This window comes from Trachurus japonicus, chromosome 15, assembly GCF_045865225.1.
Source record: "Trachurus japonicus isolate A0001 chromosome 15, Traja_1.0".
NCBI classification, from domain to species: domain Eukaryota; kingdom Metazoa; phylum Chordata; class Actinopteri; order Carangiformes; family Carangidae; genus Trachurus; species Trachurus japonicus.
Window position 1 is genome coordinate 24676451 of NC_140921.1, and position 23255 is coordinate 24699705.

The window sequence follows — 23255 nt, forward strand, 5'->3', positions numbered from 1 at the left end:
GCCTCCCTCCAAAACTTCACAAGATAAATCTGAGGGGCTGTGAGATGATTCATGGAGAAAAAAAACATTCTGTAACACAGATTTTTTGGCTCGTTTTTATCTGTTTGGGTTTCAAACAGTTATCTCAACCAAGCAATCTGAGAAGTTCAAAGGAAAAAGGCCTCTATGCTTACCGCTCAGACATGTGAAACCATCATGGGCCAAAAGTAAAATGGGAAATAAACGACAGTGATAGATTAAAAAGGAGCCACAGCCACACACAAGCCAGAAGGATTGGGAGCCATCGGTTTAATGTTCAACAGTGTATTGTATTTCCTAACATCATCCAGTGTTAAAGTAAATGTAGTGATAAGCAAGTGTGGAGAAGTTCAGAGTATTATATTCCTCTCTGACATGTTAAAGTAACAGAAAATGGAAAATGTATTTAGTTACTTTTCTTCTCTTCATATGAATCCTTGCAGATTTAAGAACACATCCTGTATATTTTTCAAGGTAATGCTTCCCCTTTGGTCACTTAACGAGACGGTTTTTTTTTTCCGGAGGTTGTCCCAGATATCTGGCAATGTTTGATCTAGGCCAGCTCCACAGCAGGGTAGCCAAGGGGAAACCAGGGAGCCAAGTTAACTAGTTCATGTCAGTCATCAACTTATTTTAACAGATATAGGCTGCATTTACTGCGGAAAAAAAGGGAAAGAAATAAGGCAAGTACTTCCACCAAGAGTTTCCAGTTAAAAACACTCCATGACCTGTTTTCAGTGAGACACTCTCGCATGGCAGAACGATTTTTCTGACACTAAGCAGCTTACTTTGTATATATTCATTTACATTCATTTTTCCGTGGCGTTTGCCAGGTCAAGAAAGAAAAAAGATAGTGAAGTTCAAGCTGGGGCTAAACAAAGCCGCCGCTGTCATAAGCCATCAAATTCTAATAAGGCATAACCTAGTCCTGGGTGGGCGAGGGAAGCCACTGTTTTTCTGCTATTTCCATTTATAGACTGCACCAACAAGCCCCCTGGGAGATTGCTCGCCATGACTCATGTCTCCAGTGCTTCTGGTCCAGACTGTACTCTCTCCCCCCATCATATCCCCGAGCACCGCTGCATTTTTTCTCTCTCTCTCCTTTTTTTTCCTTTGTTAACCCTGCAGCAATTGCTTCGTGTTTATCTCACCTTTCATATTTTTGTTATTTGTTCAGTATTTTAATGCTTTTGCTTTCATTCATGCCGGATAAAACCGGTATGACTGCAACCTGGGGGAGAAAAAAAAAGAGAAAGTGGGGATGGAATCAATGGGAGGAGTGAAGCCAGAGGGTCAGAGCGGCCGTGGTAGCTGATGATGAAAGCGATAAGTGGGCTAAATCAGTCCCATGTAAATAGCAGCTATACAGTACAGACGGCGGCCATTTCCCAGAACTGTTGTTGTGGTGAAACGGCAGCGTCAATATGGGGGGATGTCTCTGTCTGCCTTTCCCAGCACAGCAGCCTGCAGGCTTTTCACCATCACGTGGTGCGCTCGTCCTGCCCCCCACCCCCACCTCTTTGGTTATATTCCAGTCACGGCAACCCCCCCGCACCCCCCACTCCCCCTGCCCCCTCCGCCTCTTCCTCCTCCACCACCACCATCCCTCTCTCCCTCCCTCCACCCCGCCCCGCCCCTTCTGTGCTCTGTCAGGTCACCCGCCTTGTTTGTTCAGATGGAACAGAAGAGGAAATGAAAGCTGTGAGTCCACTGTTAACCCTTTCCTGGGACTCCTTGCTCCACTATTATGTGTGCATTCCTGCTATTTTTCCACCTTGTTGTTTTCCTACTTTGATGGTGATTTGGATCTATATCAGGAGACAGTTTTTGCTTTTGTTTCTTGTGCAAGGGGGGGAGCAAAAAAAACCAAACAAAAACCCTGCACGGTGGATGCAGCTAAAAATACAATCAAATCTCAGTCGCTCCAAATAGGAGAGAGTGAAAAAAGCTGCATCACACTGTAAGATAATAACTGTGGTCTACTTAATATGCAGCCTGGGATATTCATGTATGTATGACTGCACTGGAAAAATGCTGTGTCAGTGTCTAGCTAAAGATAATGTCATATCCCTCCCTTGTTCTGTTTGCGACGGTTCACACTTCCTCAAATGTGAGCTGCCCTGTTTTTACACTGTAATAACATGTGTGCGGGGATGCATATGTGAGCCTCATGTTTATCCTGCAGTCTGCCACGTTCTTTGCTTGGTTACTATGCAACCAGGTCAGAACAACATGGACACCACAGTAGCTGAATGGCCATTTTGGGTAAAAGCTCTCTGCAATAATAAACAGCTTCTGGCACAGAGAAGTTGTTTTCCAGCTGCTGATCGGTGCCAAAATACAGAATTAACTGCAATACCATTTACTGCTGTGGAAAAACATCAGCCGTCCAAACCCACATACCTTCAGAGGCTTTGAACAGCTTGTAATCCCTCAGCAGCTAGATGGCTCTCAGAAACAAGCCTGCCCAGGCTGCTGCCAAAGAAATTACTGCACAGTTATAGTGTTACGTTCCTATAAACTAAAGTGTTCTCTCCTCTCTCTGTTGGAGAGCGTTTTTCAGAGGACAGAAAAGTAATTGCGTGAGCTTAAATTTCTGCTTTTTATCTCAACTTGGCCACAGCTGGCTATTGTGTTTGCTGCGAGCCCGGAGATGTCTTTACATGGGGAAGATAAGCCGTAGAAGCATAAAACAGCTGCCTTAGATTTTTACAATGCTGGGGCAGGAACGCTTCATGCTTATTTTGAAGTGGCTCCAAAGATATTTGGAGCGATTTGAGGCGAGATCAACTGAACTTTACCCTCTCTCAGAGGAAGGGAGAAGAAACAGAGACGGTGTTGCTGCCAGAAGCTCAAATGAATTTAGAATTAGACAAAGTGAGGCTGTACGGTCGAACATTACCGTCCTGTGGGTCGCTCATTTATTCACGTGTTTCATCTTAATCCGCCAGTTATGTTCTGGCAATTATCTCTTATGGGCTTGAATCAGTGAAAGCATATGTGAGTACAGCCTGTGCAAACTGTCAAGGCTACGGTTTGTGCTGAGTTGTGACTATAAGGGCTGTGCTGTGTTAGCCTTGCGTTGACATGTCATCATCATGGCCTCCATGACCACTATGCCAGGTTTCTTGGAATCACAGGGAACATGACTATTTTCCCTGGCCGAGGGCCACGTTAAACAGATCAGTCACAGAGTGTGTATTGTAATTGAATCAAATAAACAGGATAAGCTGGTCAGTAAACAGTGGAGGGAGGGCAGGGCGTTGCGGGAGATCTCAGGCGTCTCAGGTGCCGTTGCACCCCCCGCTGTCCAACCAGAAAGTTTGTGTATAGGTCAGCCGCCTCTCATCCACATGCACTGTGATGTGCACAAGCTGAACAAGCAGCTTGGTGTTACAGTACGCTCTCATACACCTACATTTATAGGTCTGAGAAGCAATTACAAAAACATGCAGACATACTACATTAGACATTCTGTAAGGTGACGACAGCTTGAACAGTGGCTCCAGTGTTTCAACTTAAAAGAAAGTACAGACACAAGACTCTTCTTTCTAACTTGGCAAGGAATCTCCAAATGTAAGACTGTCCCTTTAATAAAATTTGGGACAGAGGAAGACACAGTGCACCTTTTTAGGTTTACTGTACTGTACGTGCTAGCGTGGCTCTATGTAGCTTAAGATAGCACCAGGTTAGCTGCTCATTTTCAGATTCCTGTTTACCCCAGTGAACATTGTTTAGACAGACTGCTGAGGGTGTTTCTCTCCACTTGTGCTAATTGTAGTATATTTTGCTCGAAGCTCTCAACAGGTCTGAGAAATGGCCGGTGAGTATTTTGAAAACGGCTACTGCTCATTAAAGTGAGGTGTAATCCCTGTAGGTACCTCATTTAGAGGTTTTCTTGTTGTTTTTGAGAAGCCAGCAGATATTTTTAGTTAGATGAGAGCGTTGAACAAAATGTAGGAGAAGTGAAGTGAAAATCCTTGATCTTACTGGGCAGAATTGAAGGGGTCAGAGGTCATGACCCTGCCTGAGGCCACGGAGAAGGTCATCTTTGTGATTTGTGGATAAATACATGATGCCATTGTGCCCTGGGCTGTATCCAGGCAGGACTTCAATCTGCAGCCGTTCAACTTCCACCCCCTCAACCCGCCCACCCAACCCCTCTGATCAGTGGGCCTAGGCTGTTGTGACTGGGCCAGTCTGACAGATAGACCATGATGAGAGTCAAGGCTGAAAGCCAGGCTCTGTGACTGCGGGGCCAGGCCGGGCCAGGGATGATGCAGGCTCAGGGAAACAGAGAGCACTGTGGACGGCCCTGGCTCCGGCCCTGGGGCCCCCCATAGCCCCTCCTGTCCCTCCGAGCACTTCCTGCCTCTGTCATTCTACCAGCAAATCCAATCCCTGATCAAAGGCCAAGGAGAAAAAAGGGGAAGAGAAGAGAGAGGAGACAGAGAAGTGAAAAGGGCGAGGGAGATTGACGTGCGTGTTGGGGGGAAAAGGGAGAAAACAACAAGCCACTCTTTATCTGACAGGGGAGGCAGCTGCTCGGGCCGGGGCACCTGTGTGCCTGCTGCCTCTCAGGCTGACGCCAAGCTCCGCCCTAGCGCCCACCAGTGCCAGACCCATGAAAGGTTGCCATAGCAACACCCCCAGCCCACAGTCTGAAATAAACAACCTTTCAACCTCATCTGAGGAGGGTAACCTTTAGATGATCTGTGGGCAGACTGAGGTTACGCTGGCATCACGGACACGACTAATTACACTTCTGCCAGGTTCACGCTGCACCTATTTTATGTGTAAATATCTGTTTGTGGAAAAATAAAATCGCAAGTGCCCGGATTGTGAAGGCCAAAGAGCTCGGGAACCCACCTGTTCCTGTGCCCGCTGCCGGAGGCTACACACGGAAATCCTGCAGGACTCTTGCAGCACCATTGTTTCAAGGCAATTACCCAGACCAGATTAAAAATCAGCTATCATTGAGCAGATGTCCTGGCTCTCTCTCCCAGTACGGCGGTGGGGAGTCAGGGTGGGGGGATCTTATTACATTTCACAAGCCAGGGTATGGACAGTGGAACCCTGCCTTTCCTTAGGATTGGATATGTCCTCTCTGTTTAGAGTCTACACACACGCACACACACACACATATGCTCACCGGTGTAGAGGACAAGGTTTGTGGTTCTAAGCAGAAGTGACATCCCATTCATTTGAGCTGGTCAGGGTCTGATGTCCCCCATCTTATCTTACAAGGCTTAGCGCTGTGAAATCACATTGGCCCGGCTCCAGCAAAGACCAATGCAGTGGCTAGCATCACTGAAGCTGGCTGACTCTACACCACACACACACATACACACACATACACACACCTACAGGGACACTATGCTGTCAATCTGCAGCTTAAAACTGTGTTATGGTTAAATGCCGCCATTCAGTATCATTTCACAGCTGTTAATGTTCCGAAGCGGTCACTGTCTGTCATTGCTAAAAATACCCCATGACAAGAGCTCACTTACCAACGTTACACATGAAGCTGGACTTGTCAAGTAAAATGAACTGATGATAATGATTGGTGCTATGAAATTGAACAAGTGCACTTCAAAAACTAACTTGATAAAGTCTGCGCTGTGAATATGAGAATGGTGGGCTCACTCGCTTGAAAGATATTTTCCAGAAAGTCCCCAAATGAATTCTCCTGAATATATGTTCCCCAGTTTGTTTTCTCAGCTCGCGCTGTTAGTGGTCACTTGCCGGCAATGATGCGGCAGGATGAGGAGACAGTTGTGATGGTAAAAACACTCATGGGAGTAAGAATCTTTCATCTGCAGAACTTGTGACATGATTGCGTTCATAAATTTTCCTGTTAGGAATGAAAAGGATGAGAAAACATGGCTAAAGAAACCCAGAGGATCCAGGCACACTAACACAATATGTACAGGAGGCTGTGTGAGCACGATCACATCCACCGTGTATCCGCCTCCTGTGTGTGGATAGCTTGGGTGTGCACGTGTTGAACAATTTGTGAGGCAAAAGAATGAAACAAAGGAAGTAGAAGCAGATGCCTTTGTAACAATATGTTATGTGTTCAGTCATGGAGGAAACGCAGTGCGGCGACGTTTTACCCTGCTATCCGTGTCAGTGGTGCCTTGTCCGTGTCTGCTCGTTTTAAGGTTTCACTCTTTCATCCCCCTTCATTTAATCTTCTCGCCCATCATGTTTCCATGCAGGGTGGGTTCACAGGGATGACTGGAGTGTCGGAGAGGGGATGATTGATACCGGCGGGCTGGCAGTTCTCGTACAACTTGGAGCAGTGAGCATGCGGCGCCGAGAGATGATGGAGGCGGCATATGATAAACGAACAGGTGATGAAATGAGGCCTTTGAAGAGCAACTATTTCTGTTCCTGCCTCAACCCTCAACCCTTCATTATGCACTTTTTTTTGTTTTTATGTTTCCACTGAGGTCAAAAACAATCTTCGAATAGCATAAAGTGGGGTTTCTCGTTTGGTGCTTTTCTTCTAAGACGAGGAAAAAGCTGTGAAAAGATTCTCCGATAGAAACACCAAACTCAGTTTTACCAGTCTGAACATCACTGACAACACTGTTTGACTTTATTCACACTCACTCTTTGCTTCATCACATCCTCTTGATTGCTGAATAAATCTGCCTGGGCATTGCTTGTGCTGTGCTGTGCTGTGCTGTGCGTAGTCCATTAATATTCCAATCATCTTCTATATCAGATAAAGGGGAGAGACAGACTCCTCTTCATCTCTCAAAACACCAGCTGTGCTAGAGCCGTGAGACATCCACACATGCACATAGAGCTGTAAACAGAGCGCTGCAGACACATTAATAGATTTATACATGCAGGCAAAACTTATATAATTGAGGAGTTTGCAGGCAGCGGCATCAATTTTGCATGGCGTTCATCCTGCATCATTCACAGTGTGCACAGGCTCTTGTTTCTTTCCTTAGATGAATTCACAAATTTCGACTCGAGGCACCTGCACACTATTGGAAAAGAGAAGAGAGAAGAAAAAAAAACAGGGAGGAAGCGAGCGCCTACATGGCCAGATATCACCTCCTGCACTCAGATGGGTGTTGATATGCTGCTGGCACACCCCAACAGTCCCTCCTTTCATATCCTACTCATCTCCCCCGTCCTCCAGCCAACCCTTCATTTCTCAGAGTCTCCCTGTCACTCACGTTCCCACACTATCCTTGTGTTTTCAACCCTCAAATTCAAGTAACCGCAGTGAAGCAGTAGTTTTACCCCGTGCCCCTGGGCTTCGCTGGTCCCTGCCCCACTAAAGCGATTAGTCACTCAGGCATCGAGTGGACGAAGGGGTCTGGAAGCCTCTGATAGAGGACCGCTCACAGCCCGAGTGACAACCTCAAGGACGTTGTAGTGTTGTTGTTGCTATTTGTTGCAGATGTTTATGTGGAGGGCTGCGTGAGAGTGTCCAGCTCCTGGGGGTCGAGGCGAGGCAGTGAGCCATGGTAATTACATGCCACTCGTCGCAGCGCTTTCTCTCTCTCTGCCCCGGCCATCGCCAGCAAAAAGCTAACAGCTTGTGTGTTATCTTCGTAATGATTCACCCATCAGTTCACATGGACACAGCACTCTGCTGTCTCCCTGCACACAAACACTCACCCCATGCTTTTGCATGAATTCATCCACTGCACAGCTAAATTTAAAATACACGGGAGCAGCGGTGAATGTGCAGCTCTGTGCCACAAATATTGAGCTCCATTTCCCCTTCTAAATTTTGATTTTCTGCACTCCAGTGCTTCATTTACTTACATTTAAGATCAGCTAGACGAGTCTGAAATACACACCCATCAGAGTGCATCTTAGCACACACAGGGTAAATTGGTAAGGTTGCTGAGCAATACAGTGGGTTACCTTGTTTCCCAGGAAACAACAAAATCCAATTAAAGGAGTCCATGAACCATAGCAACATGTGGTAAACACAGCATGGCACCGCCGCAAGGTTGTTATTCAATCATCAGAAGTAAAACAAACAATTACTGCAGAGTGACCCTAATGCAGGAACAAATGAGAATTTATGCATGAGGAAGCGTGGGTTGGGAATGGAAGTGATTCATCCCTCATACAAGTCGGCAAGAGACTGTTCGAGCTACTTATTCACAAGAATAATGATAATACTGATGAGACAAGCATTATGAGGAATTTATTATTTTGCTGTCTAAATGTCTTTCATGTTCAGGACAAAGCATTTCCAGTGGTTTTACATATCAAAGAGAATCCACGGTATTGTTGTTATTAGGATTGATGGAGGTATGTTACCCATGTTAATTAACTGATGCTAATTTTGTGATGAATAAATTATAATCAAAAGGGCGACATCTTAGGGCTGATTAATTTTTCATGATACCTCATCTCTTTCTTTCCTATGATATTTTATTATGAAATGTTAAGGAGGCTGTAACATCTGGGGGAGGCCTGCTGGCTGTAGGTGGATGGCAGATGTGGCAGCCAAGACTATACGATGAATTATAAACACCCGGGGAATTAGCTGATAGGAATTTATACATCCCCACCTGCTTAATGACACACTAGCTATAGGTCGCCTACACAGGCACATGTGCTCTCATCCCAGACTGTGGCGGTGATGAGGAATCCATACGACTGGTAGGAGTCACTGTAATCTTATGGAGGCAGCACAGTTCAAAGCTGGCTCGCTCTCCCAGTTGCCATGGCAACAGCCTGACACAGTTAGATGACTGGTTGGACAGACACAGCTAATCCAGAGGGAACTGCTATCAATACTACATGTGGATTTATTTTCCCTTCATTTAACATTTACGAGCAAAATATAAGCACTTAATAAATAGTTAATTACACTGTATAATGCAGTTTTGAGTTGATATATCTTAGACTTTGATCTGGAAGTGTTTGTCTGAAAATATGTAGCCTACAGTGTTTGGTAACACTGGGTAATGTAGCTGTATCCATGCAGTTAGCAGTATGTTAAAGGTGTCGTTCCCTTAGCTACAGTTTTTTGGGACACAAAGGTTTAGGGTGTGGGACCCATCACCTACACCTTAAAGCAGATCGTGTGATCATACCATCGACTAGCCTACAGAGAGAGGGATAACTCCTTTTTGTGGCCTATTCATTTCCATGGAATCAACTAAACTGTAGTTGTACCTCATTAACCTGCATTGTCCCTATCAAATAAACTGAATTAAAATTAAAATTAATCCAAGGCCGTCTTCCTATCTTTGAGCTAGGCAGAGGTCTGATCACACTCTTACCTGGCTCTTTATGTTCCCACTTCATTTATTTCCCAGAGTAACCCATGTGCTACTATGCTGACCATGAAAGCTTAACACGCTGCAACTTAATAGCCTAAAACACATGAAAAACAGACAAAACACAAGAAGGTTCTGAGAACATCTTCATCAACATGTGCTGCAAATACACACAAGTCACGCAAATAACAAAACATGCTGTAAGTTGACAGACAGAAGACAGAAGTGTGATCAACCCATCTGGGATACACTTGTTGTTCTATGCTTTGTCACGTTTGAAGTTAAATGTGTGCCTCAGCCTGGTTCTTAACCTAATTTGTGTCACTTGGAAACGCTTCTGTTGTTGTTCAGTTGTTGTTGTTGTTGTTTTTCTGTTTTGCAAGTTGTAGTGAGTTTAGCTGTCAGGGCCAGCATATATTATAAACCATTTATTAAATGATTATATGCTAATTTGACTGTGTATCCTTCTTGGTTCACTTGAATGATATAGATATAGGAAATATCAGCACATTTGGAAGAGGAAGACTAAACATAGATAAACATACCAAGAAGAAGTGATGAGCCAGTATCTTGTGAAACTGCTGCGTAGTCATCATGTTATGACGCCCTTTACATATTTTTCTTTTTCTGGCTGATAGCATCGCTAGTGAGTTAGCAGCCAGATGGCCTGTGCACCACTCGAGCTGACTCACAGTAACTGGTCTGTGGCGGAGGCTTTGGTCTCCACTACAGGCTGTTAATGGTGCTATTCAGAGCCACAGTCAGGTGTTTCTCCCTTTCCCCCCGGTGCACGGCGTTTGGAAGAATGGCGGCCGGATGATTAAATCTTGTGCTGCAGAAATGTTGCGCAGGGTGAGAGATTGCCGGTGCAGAGCCGAGCTGATGCCGAGGTGTGATTGAGTTGTCCTTGTGATTGGAACCTGGCCTGCCCTGCCCTCCCCCTCCTCCTCCTCCTCCCTCCCTCTCCCCCATCTTGAGACTGGTTGTGGCTTGTAACCATGGCAACAGCTGGTCTTGTTACCTGCTCCGAGGGGGTAGGAGGAGGGGAGCTCGTGACTTCGAAGATTGGGTTACTAGCCGCGGCGGATGGAGGGCGGTCAGGTTGGGGGAAGGGGGGAGCTTCACACAAAGGCCATACTGTTCTCTACACATCCATTCACTGCTCCAGCAGCCAGTGAGGGAGGTAAGATCAATAGCATGAAGTAGCTGATTAAAGTAACTCAATATTACAACTTAAGTTTCCAGAGGTGCTTTTAGAGCGAGCCGAGGGCCGCCATATCAGCTCTCTGTCCGTCTCTCACGTAAGCAGACAGACTCATTGCTAAGCTCCACACACCATAAATAAACTCCTCGACACAGGATTGACTTCATCGCTCCCCACGGGAATCCTAGTGACACACATTCACCTCAGCATCAGTCATGTGGCTCGCATGCAAATGGAGCAACAGAGTGGTGGTTTTCATGACTGCGTGTCACAGTCTCAAAGAACCCAGCTTTGTATTACTTTGGTGTTTTCTCTCATTAGGCTCACTAATTTTTCACTCATCTGTTTGTAGAGCCACAGTGTGTACCTCGCCCTGACTAGTCTGACTTCAAGGCCCCCTTTGGTCTTTATTTACACACTGACTTATTATTGAGAGGCTGCTTTACACAGAGAAGTAATTAATTTTTGACTAATGATGTGCCAGTTGCTTGACAACAGCAATTAAATCTTAATGAGTGAAAAGCTTAGTGTCAAATGATTGAGATGCAGCTGGATTGGTGCTAAATAGCTTTTAAGCCCTCAGAAAAGCCAATAGTGACAACATGCACAGGCTTAAATACACATTTCATCTTCAAACATTATCTTGTAGGATGTGATTTATGCGGGGGTGCTAAAGTCTACGCTCAGCGCTGTAAATGATTGAAGAGCGGCGATTAAAACCTGCGACTGAAGGACAGCAGACCGAGTGGAGTCTTTAAAAGACACCATTTTCTAAGGTTTTCTGGGCTTTTCAAATGTGCCAGTAGCTCTGTCAGCCTCACCTTTGTGTGTTTTCTGTGTGGTTTACGTTCAGCACAGCGAGCAGCGAGTCAACACTGAAACTGTACATTCACTCGGCGCTGAGCAGCTGCACAAATGGCCTCAGGTTTCCCCTAGAAACAGGCCAACACATTCCAGAGACGCATCAATGGGATTTGTTGTTATGATGGAGCGAGGCTGGCAGTGGCCAGATTTGGAAGGACTGTTGCCATGGAGACCACTCGAAGAGCCAAAAGCAGCTGTAGACAGTCAGCTGATGCCCTTTGGGTAAATCCTTTCAAACATGATTTGCTTACTTCTTTATTTATTTATTTCCCTTTTCAGCAAAGAGAAAGCCCCTCACGATGCACAAATTGCCTCCGCCATTTTGTATCCACCACTGAGAGGATGTAGCCTTGGTAGAGAGCTGCAGTGTGAGACATTATCTCATTTTAACCATCAAGCAAATAGCCTATGATACATCATTACAGAGCAGCGACAATCTGCTGATTAATCAATTGCTCACTCAACAGAGAGTTAATCAGCATTTTAACAATTCATAATAATCCATTGCTTGAGTCACTTTTTCAGCAAAAGTACCAAATAGCTGCTGGTTCCAGCTTGTAAAATGTGACTATTTTGTGCTTTTCTATGTTTTAAATCATTGTAGATTGAATATATAAACTGTAGCTCAGCCAAAACAACAAATCTCAAGTTGTCACTTTAGGCTCTTTATAGACAAAGCAATGGCTCAATACTGACAATAATTAGTTGCAGCCCTACATCACTACTCTTCCAGCCTCTGGAAAAAGAGGCCTACTGTTTCCGAGCCCACTTCCTTGCGTTACACTCCGCGTTAATGTATTCAGCATGTCACCATGTGAGTCACATGTTGCCTGCGTTATACGTGCCGTCTCCGTGGAACAGGCCAATGCCTGTGTGAGCGCTGGTGAATCGGACCCGTTTGAACAGATAATGCGGCCCAGCACGTCAAAGAGGACAACGTGATCTTTTCTGGTCCGGAAGAGAGTGTGTAACACTATCTGCAGCTTAAATGGAGCGAGACAAAGAGTCAGGGGATCGTCATGTATCACCACTGCCCCTATCCAGCAGGAGACAACAGTGGGTGTGTGTCGTGGCTCGGTTTCCATTAGCTTTTTTGTGCAAGTCATGAATGATATTCTTACACCATGTCACCCGACCTGGCCTTATTATCAGCGAATATCATGCTACAGCTTAGATAGGAGCAATGTTATGTAGTCGCACACCTCGAGACCTTTTTATTTCAGCAGCAGCCAGAATAAACTACAAACCTCCACGTCATGGCCGCAGGTGATCATGCAAAGCAGAGTACAGAATTCTTGCTGAGCGTGTTTGTTTGAACGTTGGGAAGTTGACTCATGTAATCCTCATTTGTTTGTTGCCAGTGAAATTCAGGTCATCACAGGTGAGACATACATTATCTGCCGGCAGCAATGTTTACTCTTTAAACACTGTGGTGAACAGGTGTGTCTGTGTATAACTTCAGTTATGGTACGAATCGAAAGTTAATGTGGGCGTTATTAAAAGGCCTGACATTCGAATCCAGTGGCAGTGAAAGGTTGAGGTTGGGCGTGGGGCTGTGTGTGTGCACGTTTGCGTTTGCGTTGCAACTAATCCGGCTCACCTTACCTCGCTCTACCAGTAATCGTGGGAAAGAATGCAGCTCCTCTACTGTACTTGCTTTCCTTTGTGTCGGAGGTGTGGTCGGGTCATTAAGTGGAGCGCAGCCGCTGCTTCTCATGACAGTCATGCCTCCCAGGTGTCACCTCTCCAGATCGCCGTGTTGATACTGTAATGGGGAAAGACTTCATAACAACTTGGAGCTGCAGTGACCTCATTTGCCTCAGGAGGTTCACAGCGTACAGCTGTGGTTTCACGTTACGTTCATCATTGTGCTCTCAACCGATAATTATCGTGAAAGATGATTCAGAGGGAACTGGTCCAGCTTCTCTGTCAGTAACAGAAATGACTAGCATCTTGTTGATAAAACCCTATTATGAGAAATTGCCCAGTGATGTCGATCATTACACATGCGTAGCCAAAAGAAATAAACTCAGTGCACAAAATTGGTCGTATTGACTCTGGTCGTCAGCTGCGCTTTTTCACAGATTTTCCTGCTGCTTTTTATAAACGTTCACATCAAACCAATCTGAGGAGCCTGACAGAAAAAAAAAAAATCAAACATGTTTTTTAGCTTCTCTTCTGTACACATCAGCAAAAAATCCCCAGAAGGATGGATGCTGACCACTTGGCTGAGGTTTAGTAGGGCTCTGCCACATTTGGGCCCATTTAAAGCAATGTTTCCCAGTCCTCAGCAGCTGCTTTCCATCTAGTGGCATTTTCCTTGTCTACCCCCCTCCACAGCCCAGCTCCAACCCCCAACGCCATCCACCCTCCACCGCCGCTATCCCCTCTTTCTTCACGTCAAACTTGGCAGGCAAGTTTACACTCTGATTTTCAAAGCCGCCCTGTTCTCTGTCAAATGTTGCGTGGCAACATCAAACGCTCTGCCGGACAGAGCCTTCCTGGGATTCCAGCGTGGTGGGCGGATAATTGGAGGCAGGCCTCAGCGGATCTGGCAGATGTGTGATGAGTTTTTACTGGAGCGTTGTGTTTTTTTTTTTTTTTTTGTGGAGTGTATGTGTGTGGGGGGTGGGAGGGGGGGTGAGAGACGGGTTTTAGAGGGAAAACATAAGGCCTTTCTTTGTTGTTGTTCCCTGCTCCCCCCTAATGTTGGCCACAGAGCTGTCTTATTGGCCCAGTGGCCAAGCGAGGGCTGAGTGTGGCAGTAAACATTGCATACAGACACGATATCTGAACCCAGCATGTGGAATTTGATGTCTTAGGTCTGACTCACAAAGCCCTTAAGCCTCCAAACATTTCCACATGTCCTGTGCTTTTCTCTCTCTCTCTTTCACTTTTTCTGGAAGCTGCCTTTTTTCTGTTAGTTTTGCAAGAAACACCCAGATAATTACTGGGCACTCTTGTCTGGGGGTTGACCGCAAGTTTGGATCAAGGTCAGTGCAGTTGCTGTCAAACATATAGTGATTACAAAGACACTCAGGAATTTCCCCCCCTTTCTCCCTCCGCCCGCTCTCCCCACTGTAAAAGCAGGAATGCTGGACTTGGATTCTTAACTTTCCCGTCCATCCATCATTGAGCAAGCATAACAGGGACCCAGACCAGCTCCTCCCAAGCCAAGGGTGGGCTTCCACTGAAAGTGCAAGAGGCCAGGGCTCAGTGCAGGGCTGTGGAGAGGGAAGAGAGGACGGGGGGGCGGGGGGTTGTTGGGCTCGGGAAATTGTTAGACAGAGAGGGAAATGGACAAAGGGAAAAAAAGACATGCAGACAGAGTTCCAAGAAAAAAACAGAATGAAACGCAGCCCTCCCATGTTTTTGTTAAGTCCCTCGGGCTCATGCAGACAGTATTAAGTTTAATTTTTTTTCTTTTAACACAGGAAGGCGGTGCAGATGTTCCTAAGAGCAGGCCTGCGGTTTCCCTGTTTTCCTTTTGCTAGTCTGTTCCTGGCTCTTCAGTGTTGCCAAGGCGCTCCCTTACTCGGTGCTGGCGTTTTTGTTTTTCCTGAGAGTGGGGCTCCAACAGGAGGGTCATCTCCAGGCCAGCTCCAAATGAGAAATAGTTGGCCAGCTGCCCTGGCGGCCGCTCAAATCCGCCCTTTTGAAAAGATTGCTGTGCTGCTGCTGCCGCCGCCTCCTGTGGGGCATGCCAGATCTGCTGAGGGGAGAGGAATGTGCAGGAGGGCTGGAGGAGGGAGGGAGCACAGAGGAGAGGAGGGTACCGGGGGGCCACATTTCATTCGACCTCTTTCAGAAAGTTTTTCTCATTACTTTTCTTCTCCCTCTCCTCCTCAAATGTTTCAATTTCTGCTGTGCAGAACAGGCCGTGGACTGTTCCCAAATAAAACCTGACAGGGTTTTTCCACCCGGCCAAGAGCTGTGTGACACAGTCCAGTTCAGCTGCCTCCCTCCCCTGGTCGTCTTTTGGCTGCTTGTTTTTGTTTCTTAGGGACTAGTGATGAATGATCGATTGATAGCGTTAAGGCCCACTGTGGGACTGCCGCAGGCTATCTCTGCTAAGCTGCTTTGCCTGATAGGCTGCTGACGGTGGAGACTCCAAAGCCAGAGCAATAAAAGTTGATTTGTGGGGGCATTGTGAGAAGCCCCAGACACTTAAGAGAGGTGTGCATGTCTCCTCTGGCCTGTCACAATCAATACTGCCCCACCACCGCTGGGCCTCTCTGTCTCCACCGTGTTTACTCTTAAATAATGCATCACACTCTCGCACAAATACCTTCCATTCACACTAGGGATGGAGACCATTAGCCGTGGCCATGTGGAACAATGAAATACAGCCACTGCGTCCTCTTTCTTTTTATACCTCCAGCAGATAGAGCATTGAGTGCTTCTGCAAGGCATCATTTCAGTGCTGCCTGACCTAATTGAACAACCTCAACATCCACTCTTTTCAGGCTCAGATTACACACCCGCCTAGTTTCAGCTCGGATTAACCTCTGAAAAGAACTCTATAACAATTAGTGGAACAATGGAGATAAAAGGCCTTGCCTCAGCTGGGTTGTTTGAACCTGACATATTTTGCCCCCCCCTTAACAGCACGCCCTGGGGGGACACATGTTGTATTTATGAAAACCGCTATCACAGTATATAAAATGGTATGTTAACAGGCTGTCGAGCAAAAGGAAACACTTCTCTCCCATTATATATTACTGTTTATGATTTCGTAGTGATCGTGTTTCAGGAGACTTTGATAAATGCTGAGTAATTACATCAGTGCTGCACTATAAGAATGTTGGAGCCTCCCCAGGGATCATTAACTGCTGACGGATTTGGAGTGATGAGGCCTTGGTGGGTGGTCCTTATCTGAGAGTCAGGAAACAGGGCCAGACCCATAAACACCCCACTCACCACAGAGGAAGCACCCGTGTACGGAGACCACACCCTAAGTTGCTGTAAACCTTGACTGTGCCCAAAATATAAGGAGAGAGGGAAAAAAAAAAGAGCTTAAAGCTTCGTCCAAATCTCCGACTCTCACAGCACTCGTGGGAGCAGCCGAGGCAGAGAAAACAACAACCCAGCTTGGTTTAATTTGTGAGACTGGTCTGTTCCAGTAAACATCAGCGCGCATGCAGGCAGAGTCAGAGCATTGCTATCAGTGCGTCTGCTCCAGGCTGACACCATAAGAAGAGCGGTGTGTGTGTGTGTGTGTGTGTGTGTGTGTGTGTGTTCCTGAGTCACATCATCTGCTTAGCAACACGCACACTGGGGAGAGAAGGACAGAGCGATGTGATTGGGGGAGACCAGGACCCTCAGGACACCGAGCGCTAATTGCGAAGCTGTTTTTCTCCTTCGTTTTTTAACAGATGCAATACGCCAGCCACAGAAAAGGGGTTGCATAACAGGATTTTACAGTAGATACCCCTCCTCCTCTGTGGCTCTCCCTCCATTTCCATCCCTTTTCGCCTCTCCCCACCCACCCACTTCCTAGCAACTCCATCTCTTCCTCTCTCCGTCCTCTCATAACAGCGAGAGCTGAGCCAGATGGTTCTGATGCCATTTTAAAGATTACAGACAAAAGAGGGAAATGTTCTGGTATTTTGTTTACACTGCAGCTGGTGTAGGAAATGCTTTCTTTTTTGTGCGTATGTGGGACACAAATGAAAAATCCTTTGTTAATTGGTTTTGGAGGCTGTGTTGTTGACCTGACTGGGGTCTTTGGCGATCGTGACAAAGAGCTCAGTGTGTCCAGCCTTTGTGCCGCAGAGCTGGAAGAGCCGTTTCCATATTGGGACAATATGCGCCGTGACCTCTGACCCAGCTCAGAGGCGGCGGTGAGAGAGAGCACTTGGAGATTCGCTATCCAGAAAACACAAAGCATACCAGACTCACACACATCCACAAATAAGAGAAACAGAAAACATGTTGGCACAAGCAGACAAACGCACACATGCACACCAACTGTTACTTTTCGTTCGTCAACCCTCCGGGCCAAAAATGACACATGCAAGCGTTTTGCTGTCTGACGGGGGCAGGGCAGACTTGGCTGGGGGAGCTGAGAATATTTGCAACACATACACACACAGACTGGTGATCTCACTCTGTAAGGGAAGGCGAACATGAAATATTTGTTGCCACGGGGCCAAGAGAGAGAGAGAGAGAGTGTGTGTGTGTATGTGTGTGGGAGGGGGGGTTCATCAGCATGAGGAGGTGGGATTTGTTGTGCTTTGTGGGAGATGGGAGTGGAAATTAGACATAGCTGTTGTATGACTTTTTGTTCAGTACAGTTTCCACATCGGTCCCAGAGAAAACAAAGAAGAGTTACGCAATGCTGTTACTCAACACTAATTTCATGTGAGCTCCAGGAAAAGGACTGTACTGTGTTCCAGGGCGTGTGTGCATGAACAATGAATATACAAGATATAAAGGATGTCTGCTTTAGCAGAAAGCGTTTCCCTCGCTCCGTCTGATCGGAGTAGAGTGCGCCTCCACTGCACCGCGCTGTACTTTCACTTTGTGCACGCATGCATGTTCATGTGTGAGGGTTAGGGTTATCGGAGGAACACTCTCTTATGCACTATGCATGTTTGAATGACTACATCTGCCATCCACAATAACCCTTGCAGTGATGTCCAGTGTGCTGAGTATGTTCTGATGCTTGTGCGCTCGCTGAGTGAGGGTGAGCGGAGGATAGTCCAGAAATAGAAATGTTTCATGAAAACATCAGAATGGAGAATCACTTCACTGTAAAGGCCAGTTTCATAAACGGCCTGGAGGAACCGAGGCCTGTCTGTTCCATTTGAGCTCCCTTTTTGCCCTAATTCATTTCTGCAACACGAATGTATTTAACCCAATGTCAGTTTTGACTACCCCCGCTCTCTTATCCCAGCCTTTTCTCCTGTCAGGTCATGTTTGTTACGAAAGAGTTGAGTGCTTTTTTTTTTTTTTTTCCTGGGAAGTGCTGTTAACATCAGAGCTATGATGATGACTGAGTTACAGTAAGTGAGGCAGTAATCTTCTTGCCTATGAGTGCCAGTCAGGAGGGGAGCACGGCTGTGAGTAAACAAGGTGTGGCTCTGCTGAGATGATTTTCCGAGGAAATTCATTTCCTCGTCCAATCAGTCTCTGACTCACTGTGTTTTTGAGGACTCTCCTAGGATTTATGTGCAGCACTGACTACGGCCCACTCACACACACACACACACACGCACACACACTGACTTTCCTGGTAGGATGCTTTTGAAATAGATTTCTCAGGGCTCAGGGCACAACAGACAATGTTTATGTAAGTGGTCAAAAATAGACAGCGCATTTTGTGATGTTTAACGTTAGTCATGAGTTCACCAATGCTCTCAGCCCAGCAGAGAACAACTTTTCTTTGTGGCCTCTGCTCTGTTTTCTGAATGACAAAGACTCAGGGTTCACAGCCATGCTAACAGCTCTTTGAGGCCATGCTCAGGCATTTTGAAGCTACAAGCTAAATGCTAACTTGCTAACATTACAATGACATCACCAACATGTCCTATGCATGATTAGCTCTAAACATAAAGTTTAGCTGAGGCTGATGGAAACATCAACTCATCAGGTCTCAGACACAATATCTTAAATTTACTGTGCACAACATTTCATGACTATTCACAAAACCACAAATGTCAGCCTTGATGATGGTGCTGGATGAAAACTCATTATTTCAATAAAGTCAGCAGGACTCATCGTCTCTATATTGCACCATATTCTATCCAGTCCATTCAATAATTGTTGCAGTTTTTCAAATTGTTGTTCCAGTAAAGCAAAAATGTCAATGCAAGAGCCACATTAAGCCACATTAGCATAGCTAAAAATGTATAGAATTCCCCACTTTACTTACTAAGCACATACTGTGATGAGTCAAGTGCAAAACTAGCACATATTTCATAATACGAATGAACACCAGCTTCTGACAAACACAGCATTTCACACACAGCTTTATTATTGCACAGCCAGCCAGTAAATTCCAGAGAGGTGTCTCTGCTGACCTGACACAATGCCCCTTTCATCATATACATATATTGAATATGTAAACTGTCCCACGCCTACAATGCTCAGCATCTTCAATAATTTGAAAGCTATACACTGTGAGCAGTTAATTACTGGGATGTCCTCACTGGAATACAGACAGACAGGCGCAATGACACAGATAGAAATCCTCACTTATAAGGCACTGTATGTGGGGTTACGAATACGAATTACTTTATTAATCCCCAAAGGGAAATTCTTTTGTCTGTCAGCTCATCGACCATTCGCAGAAGAATTTAAAAAAGCCTGATGGCTGAAGGTACAAAGGATCTTCGTTCTTCGTCCTGCAGCAAAGAGAGAGGAGCCGTCCACCACCACTGCTCTCCTGGTCCATCAAGGTGCCATGAAGTGGATGATGTGAGTTGTTCAGAATGGCCTCCACCAGGATGTTTGGCCTGTGTCAGTTCTTCATGGAGAACTTTACATGGAACTTCAGCAGTAGCCGTTGGTGGGATGTACACACGTCTTGTTATGATTTGCAAAAATGTCTACTTTCTGAGTCATCATAAATATCTCCGGCTCATCACTCTTGATGGGCAGAGGGTTGACATTAACCATGATGACTGACAGCAATAAGGACCCAGTTCATCTCCACTTCCAGGCCTTTAACCTTTGCACCACCAGCATGGCAACCACAAAAGCACCTCTTCATCTCAGCTGGAACAGGGTGGCGTTTGTTCCAGAAACTAGTTCTTACATAGGACTGCTTGGTAAATCCAAAACTGTCTCCATTTACCATTTACCCACACAACCTGCTAACCCAGCTCGGCTCCAGCCTGAATACTGGATCAATGTATATACAGATCAATAGGCTTATTAGAGCTGCAGTTGAGTGGTGAACAAAGCCGATTAGCTGAGTCTCCACAGCATGTCCCCTCAGGTTGAATAGAAACAGAGGAAAGGTCACTAGTCACAAGGTCGTTGTGCCCTGCAGCTGCTGGTTGTACGTACTGAGGCGACCCTCACTCCCTCAGCACATATGATTAATAGAATTAGACTCTGGGAAACATTGATCAGCACTCTCTGTGCTCGCTCTGATCCATCCAAAACTCCCATTGATTTTTAATCATATTTAGCTCCCATTTGGAAAAAAGCTTGTACTGCTGCCAGCGTTAATATTTGAAGGAGCCTCTTGAACCCCGACATTTGCAGTTATATAAAAAGTAGTTAGAAAACACGTTGATGTCTGGCTGTATTTCTTCTAACGTCTCCTGTCAGTGTTTTAAAGGTCAATGAGTGCAATAAGCCTTCATTTGTGACTATTTCTGTAGACGCCTGAGGCTGAGCAGTGAGGTGCGAGTGGATGGCGGGTCTATGAAGAAAGTAATGTTCTCCAGCTAAAGGATATGACATGAATGGAGTCACAGCACGTCTCATTTTTGTTACCTTTTCACCAAAGAACATGTGAAAACCTGCGACTGCCAAAAAGACACTCAGGACTTTGTGAGTTCTGCCTCTATAGGTGCCATAAGACTGCGTACGTGGGGGGAATGAAAGGGATGTATTCATGCCTTCAGGGTAATTTCATGATGATAGGAACCAGGGGTCTTATAAATCTTTTCAATCAGCAAATGGGCTTTCGGTGACTAACATGATCACTCACCTGTGTGTACACTGGATTACTTACCTAACTTGTTTATATTCCAGTGTACTTATTGATAAGATTGAATCGAGTGTGAAATACACACTGAATAAATAGTTTGTTAGATGGTTAACGTTTGAAGAAAGACAGGATAAACTCTGTGGCTTTGCTTGCGTGTGAAAACAGAGATGACTGTTTAATGTGTTTAATTGGAAAAGTAACTTTCCCAAGACCTTCGCATGTGTGACTACTGCAATGAATGAGCTGCTCTCTCTTCTTTTCCACAGAGATATAGGCCTTGTGTTTTGATCCCTCGCCTTGTGAATGGAAGGCTCTCTGCACTATACTCTGTATCCTGAAACCCAGTACTAATGGGGGGAGTAGAACTGTCTTGCTCGACTCTGACCCCACACACAAAGGCCAGCTTTGACTGGGAGGCTTGTAATGAGTTGGAGGTGGGAGTGGAGCAGAGGCCAGGGGAATATCTGATGACTAAGAGGCTGTGAACGCCACTGTACATGACTGTGTGATTAATGAATGCAGCATCATCACAGGTTGGCCTTCACCCAACGCTCTGAGATCATCACCTCCACTCCCCGTCTCTGTGTTACAGGAGTGTGGAGCAGGCCAGATTAATATAAATAAGGAAAGTCATACTCAAACATGTGGATTATTTGTTTCCAGTAAAGTAAACTTGCATGTTATCTGGGTAGTTTTTAAATCAGAGAGCGGTGCTGTAGTCTGCGGATATTGATCTGGAGCCTTATGTCTTGTGTGCTGGCTCAGGGTTTATTTGCAGCTGCTGTTACTGGAAATGGATCCCTGGAGCGATCTGGATTCAGCTGATCCAATTAAACACTGTGAATAATTGATCTGACAGTGAAACTGAGCCCTGTCACATGGGAGCTGTGACATCATCATTTAAGGGTTGAAGCCCTTACTCCTGTGCAGCTGGACTGCCCCGGGTCGTTTGTTCCACAATCAGTCCACTGTATCTGATTACCGCCTGTGAAGGACACAGAGCAGACCATGAGGACAGAAGGGGAGGTTACATTGGCATTATCACGCTCAGCAAGACTGTACAAAGACAACAGACTCACTGATAGCCAGGGCCCGGAAACTCACAAGATTGTCACATGCTGTCGTCTGCAAATGTGAACCCACTAAACTGAGAGAAATTAAGTTTCGATTTTATCTGGTTATAATAATGACGTTGAATTTGTTTTGTATTAAAAAAAATCTTTCTTTGTTTCTTTTGACACAATCCTTATTTATCTCTCATTTAGGGTCTGTGCAAGCTGGGCTGCATTGCGTGCTACAAAAGCCATTCCCAAACAAGACCTCCATGTGAACCAGATGGACTCTGCGTGGGTCGATTATCTTCCTGGCCATGAAATAAGGTGCAAATAGGAGCCATCTTTGACCCTGGCCTTGGAGGAAGCTTAGATTGTAATATCTAATGAAACCCCTCCAGAGAGGTCTGCTCCTGCCTCTCGCCACCTTTTCATCTAGATCTGCACCACAAATGAGAAAAGGAGGCTGTTGAACATCCAACATCTTGTCTGAATTAGATTCGAACCCTTGGGCAGAAACGGGGGGAGGCCTGTTCTCCATGTCTCCCCTCAGTTTCTCACGGAGGGAGGAAAGGGTGTGGGGTCCCGTTTATAGCTGACTCTCATTCTGCAAACATTTTGCTGGGTTGGCACTTCTGATTTGGTCATAATGAACTCATGGGCCCTGATGAAATCACCCAGAGTGTTTCTGCGCACATGGCCTCGTAGTCATTGTGCGTCACTGTTTAATATCCAGGTTTGCAGAGCCGCACCATTGTTGTGGGAAGTCTGGAGACTCATCAACTGAGTATGACTAAGACAAACCACGGCTAGTTTGTCCACAGCAAGTGTTTGGTGAATGGTTCATTATTATTCATTTGACTTATTCATCTGACCAAATAGGACAACATTTTACTTCTTAAAGTGCTAGTGACCCAGGCTGTGGAGTAACGTGGAGTAACATCAATGTTCAAATGATGAAACATTTAGGGAAATATGTTCACTTCATTTCTGAGAGGAGTTTGATTAGTATTTTACTTCTCACACATACATATCTGTGTCTACAAGATGTAGCTAAAGTACTACCCTGATTAAAATGCCATTTCATTTCAGTTCAGTATCACATTACATTCATGTCGACCTATTTCTTGTTTCAGGTGAGGTGTGTATAGGCTAGGCCTACTTCTTTTTTTTCTTTT

At 45.7% G+C, this 23255-nt stretch overlaps 1 long non-coding RNA gene across 2 annotated transcripts; it reads left to right on the plus strand.

Annotated features, from left to right (window-relative positions):
• Window positions 1–1625: 1625 nt before the first annotated feature.
• On the plus strand, window positions 1626–23002 carry LOC146973774 (uncharacterized). 2 transcript variants are annotated; one of them, XR_015037780.1, is made up of 3 exons: window positions 1626–1719; window positions 6240–6374; window positions 22291–23002. It is a non-coding gene; the product is annotated as an uncharacterized LOC146973774 (long non-coding RNA). The 2 variants fall into 2 exon arrangements; XR_015037781.1 differs by having other exon boundaries at window positions 1711–2026.
• The last annotated feature ends 253 nt before the right edge of the window (window positions 23003–23255 follow it).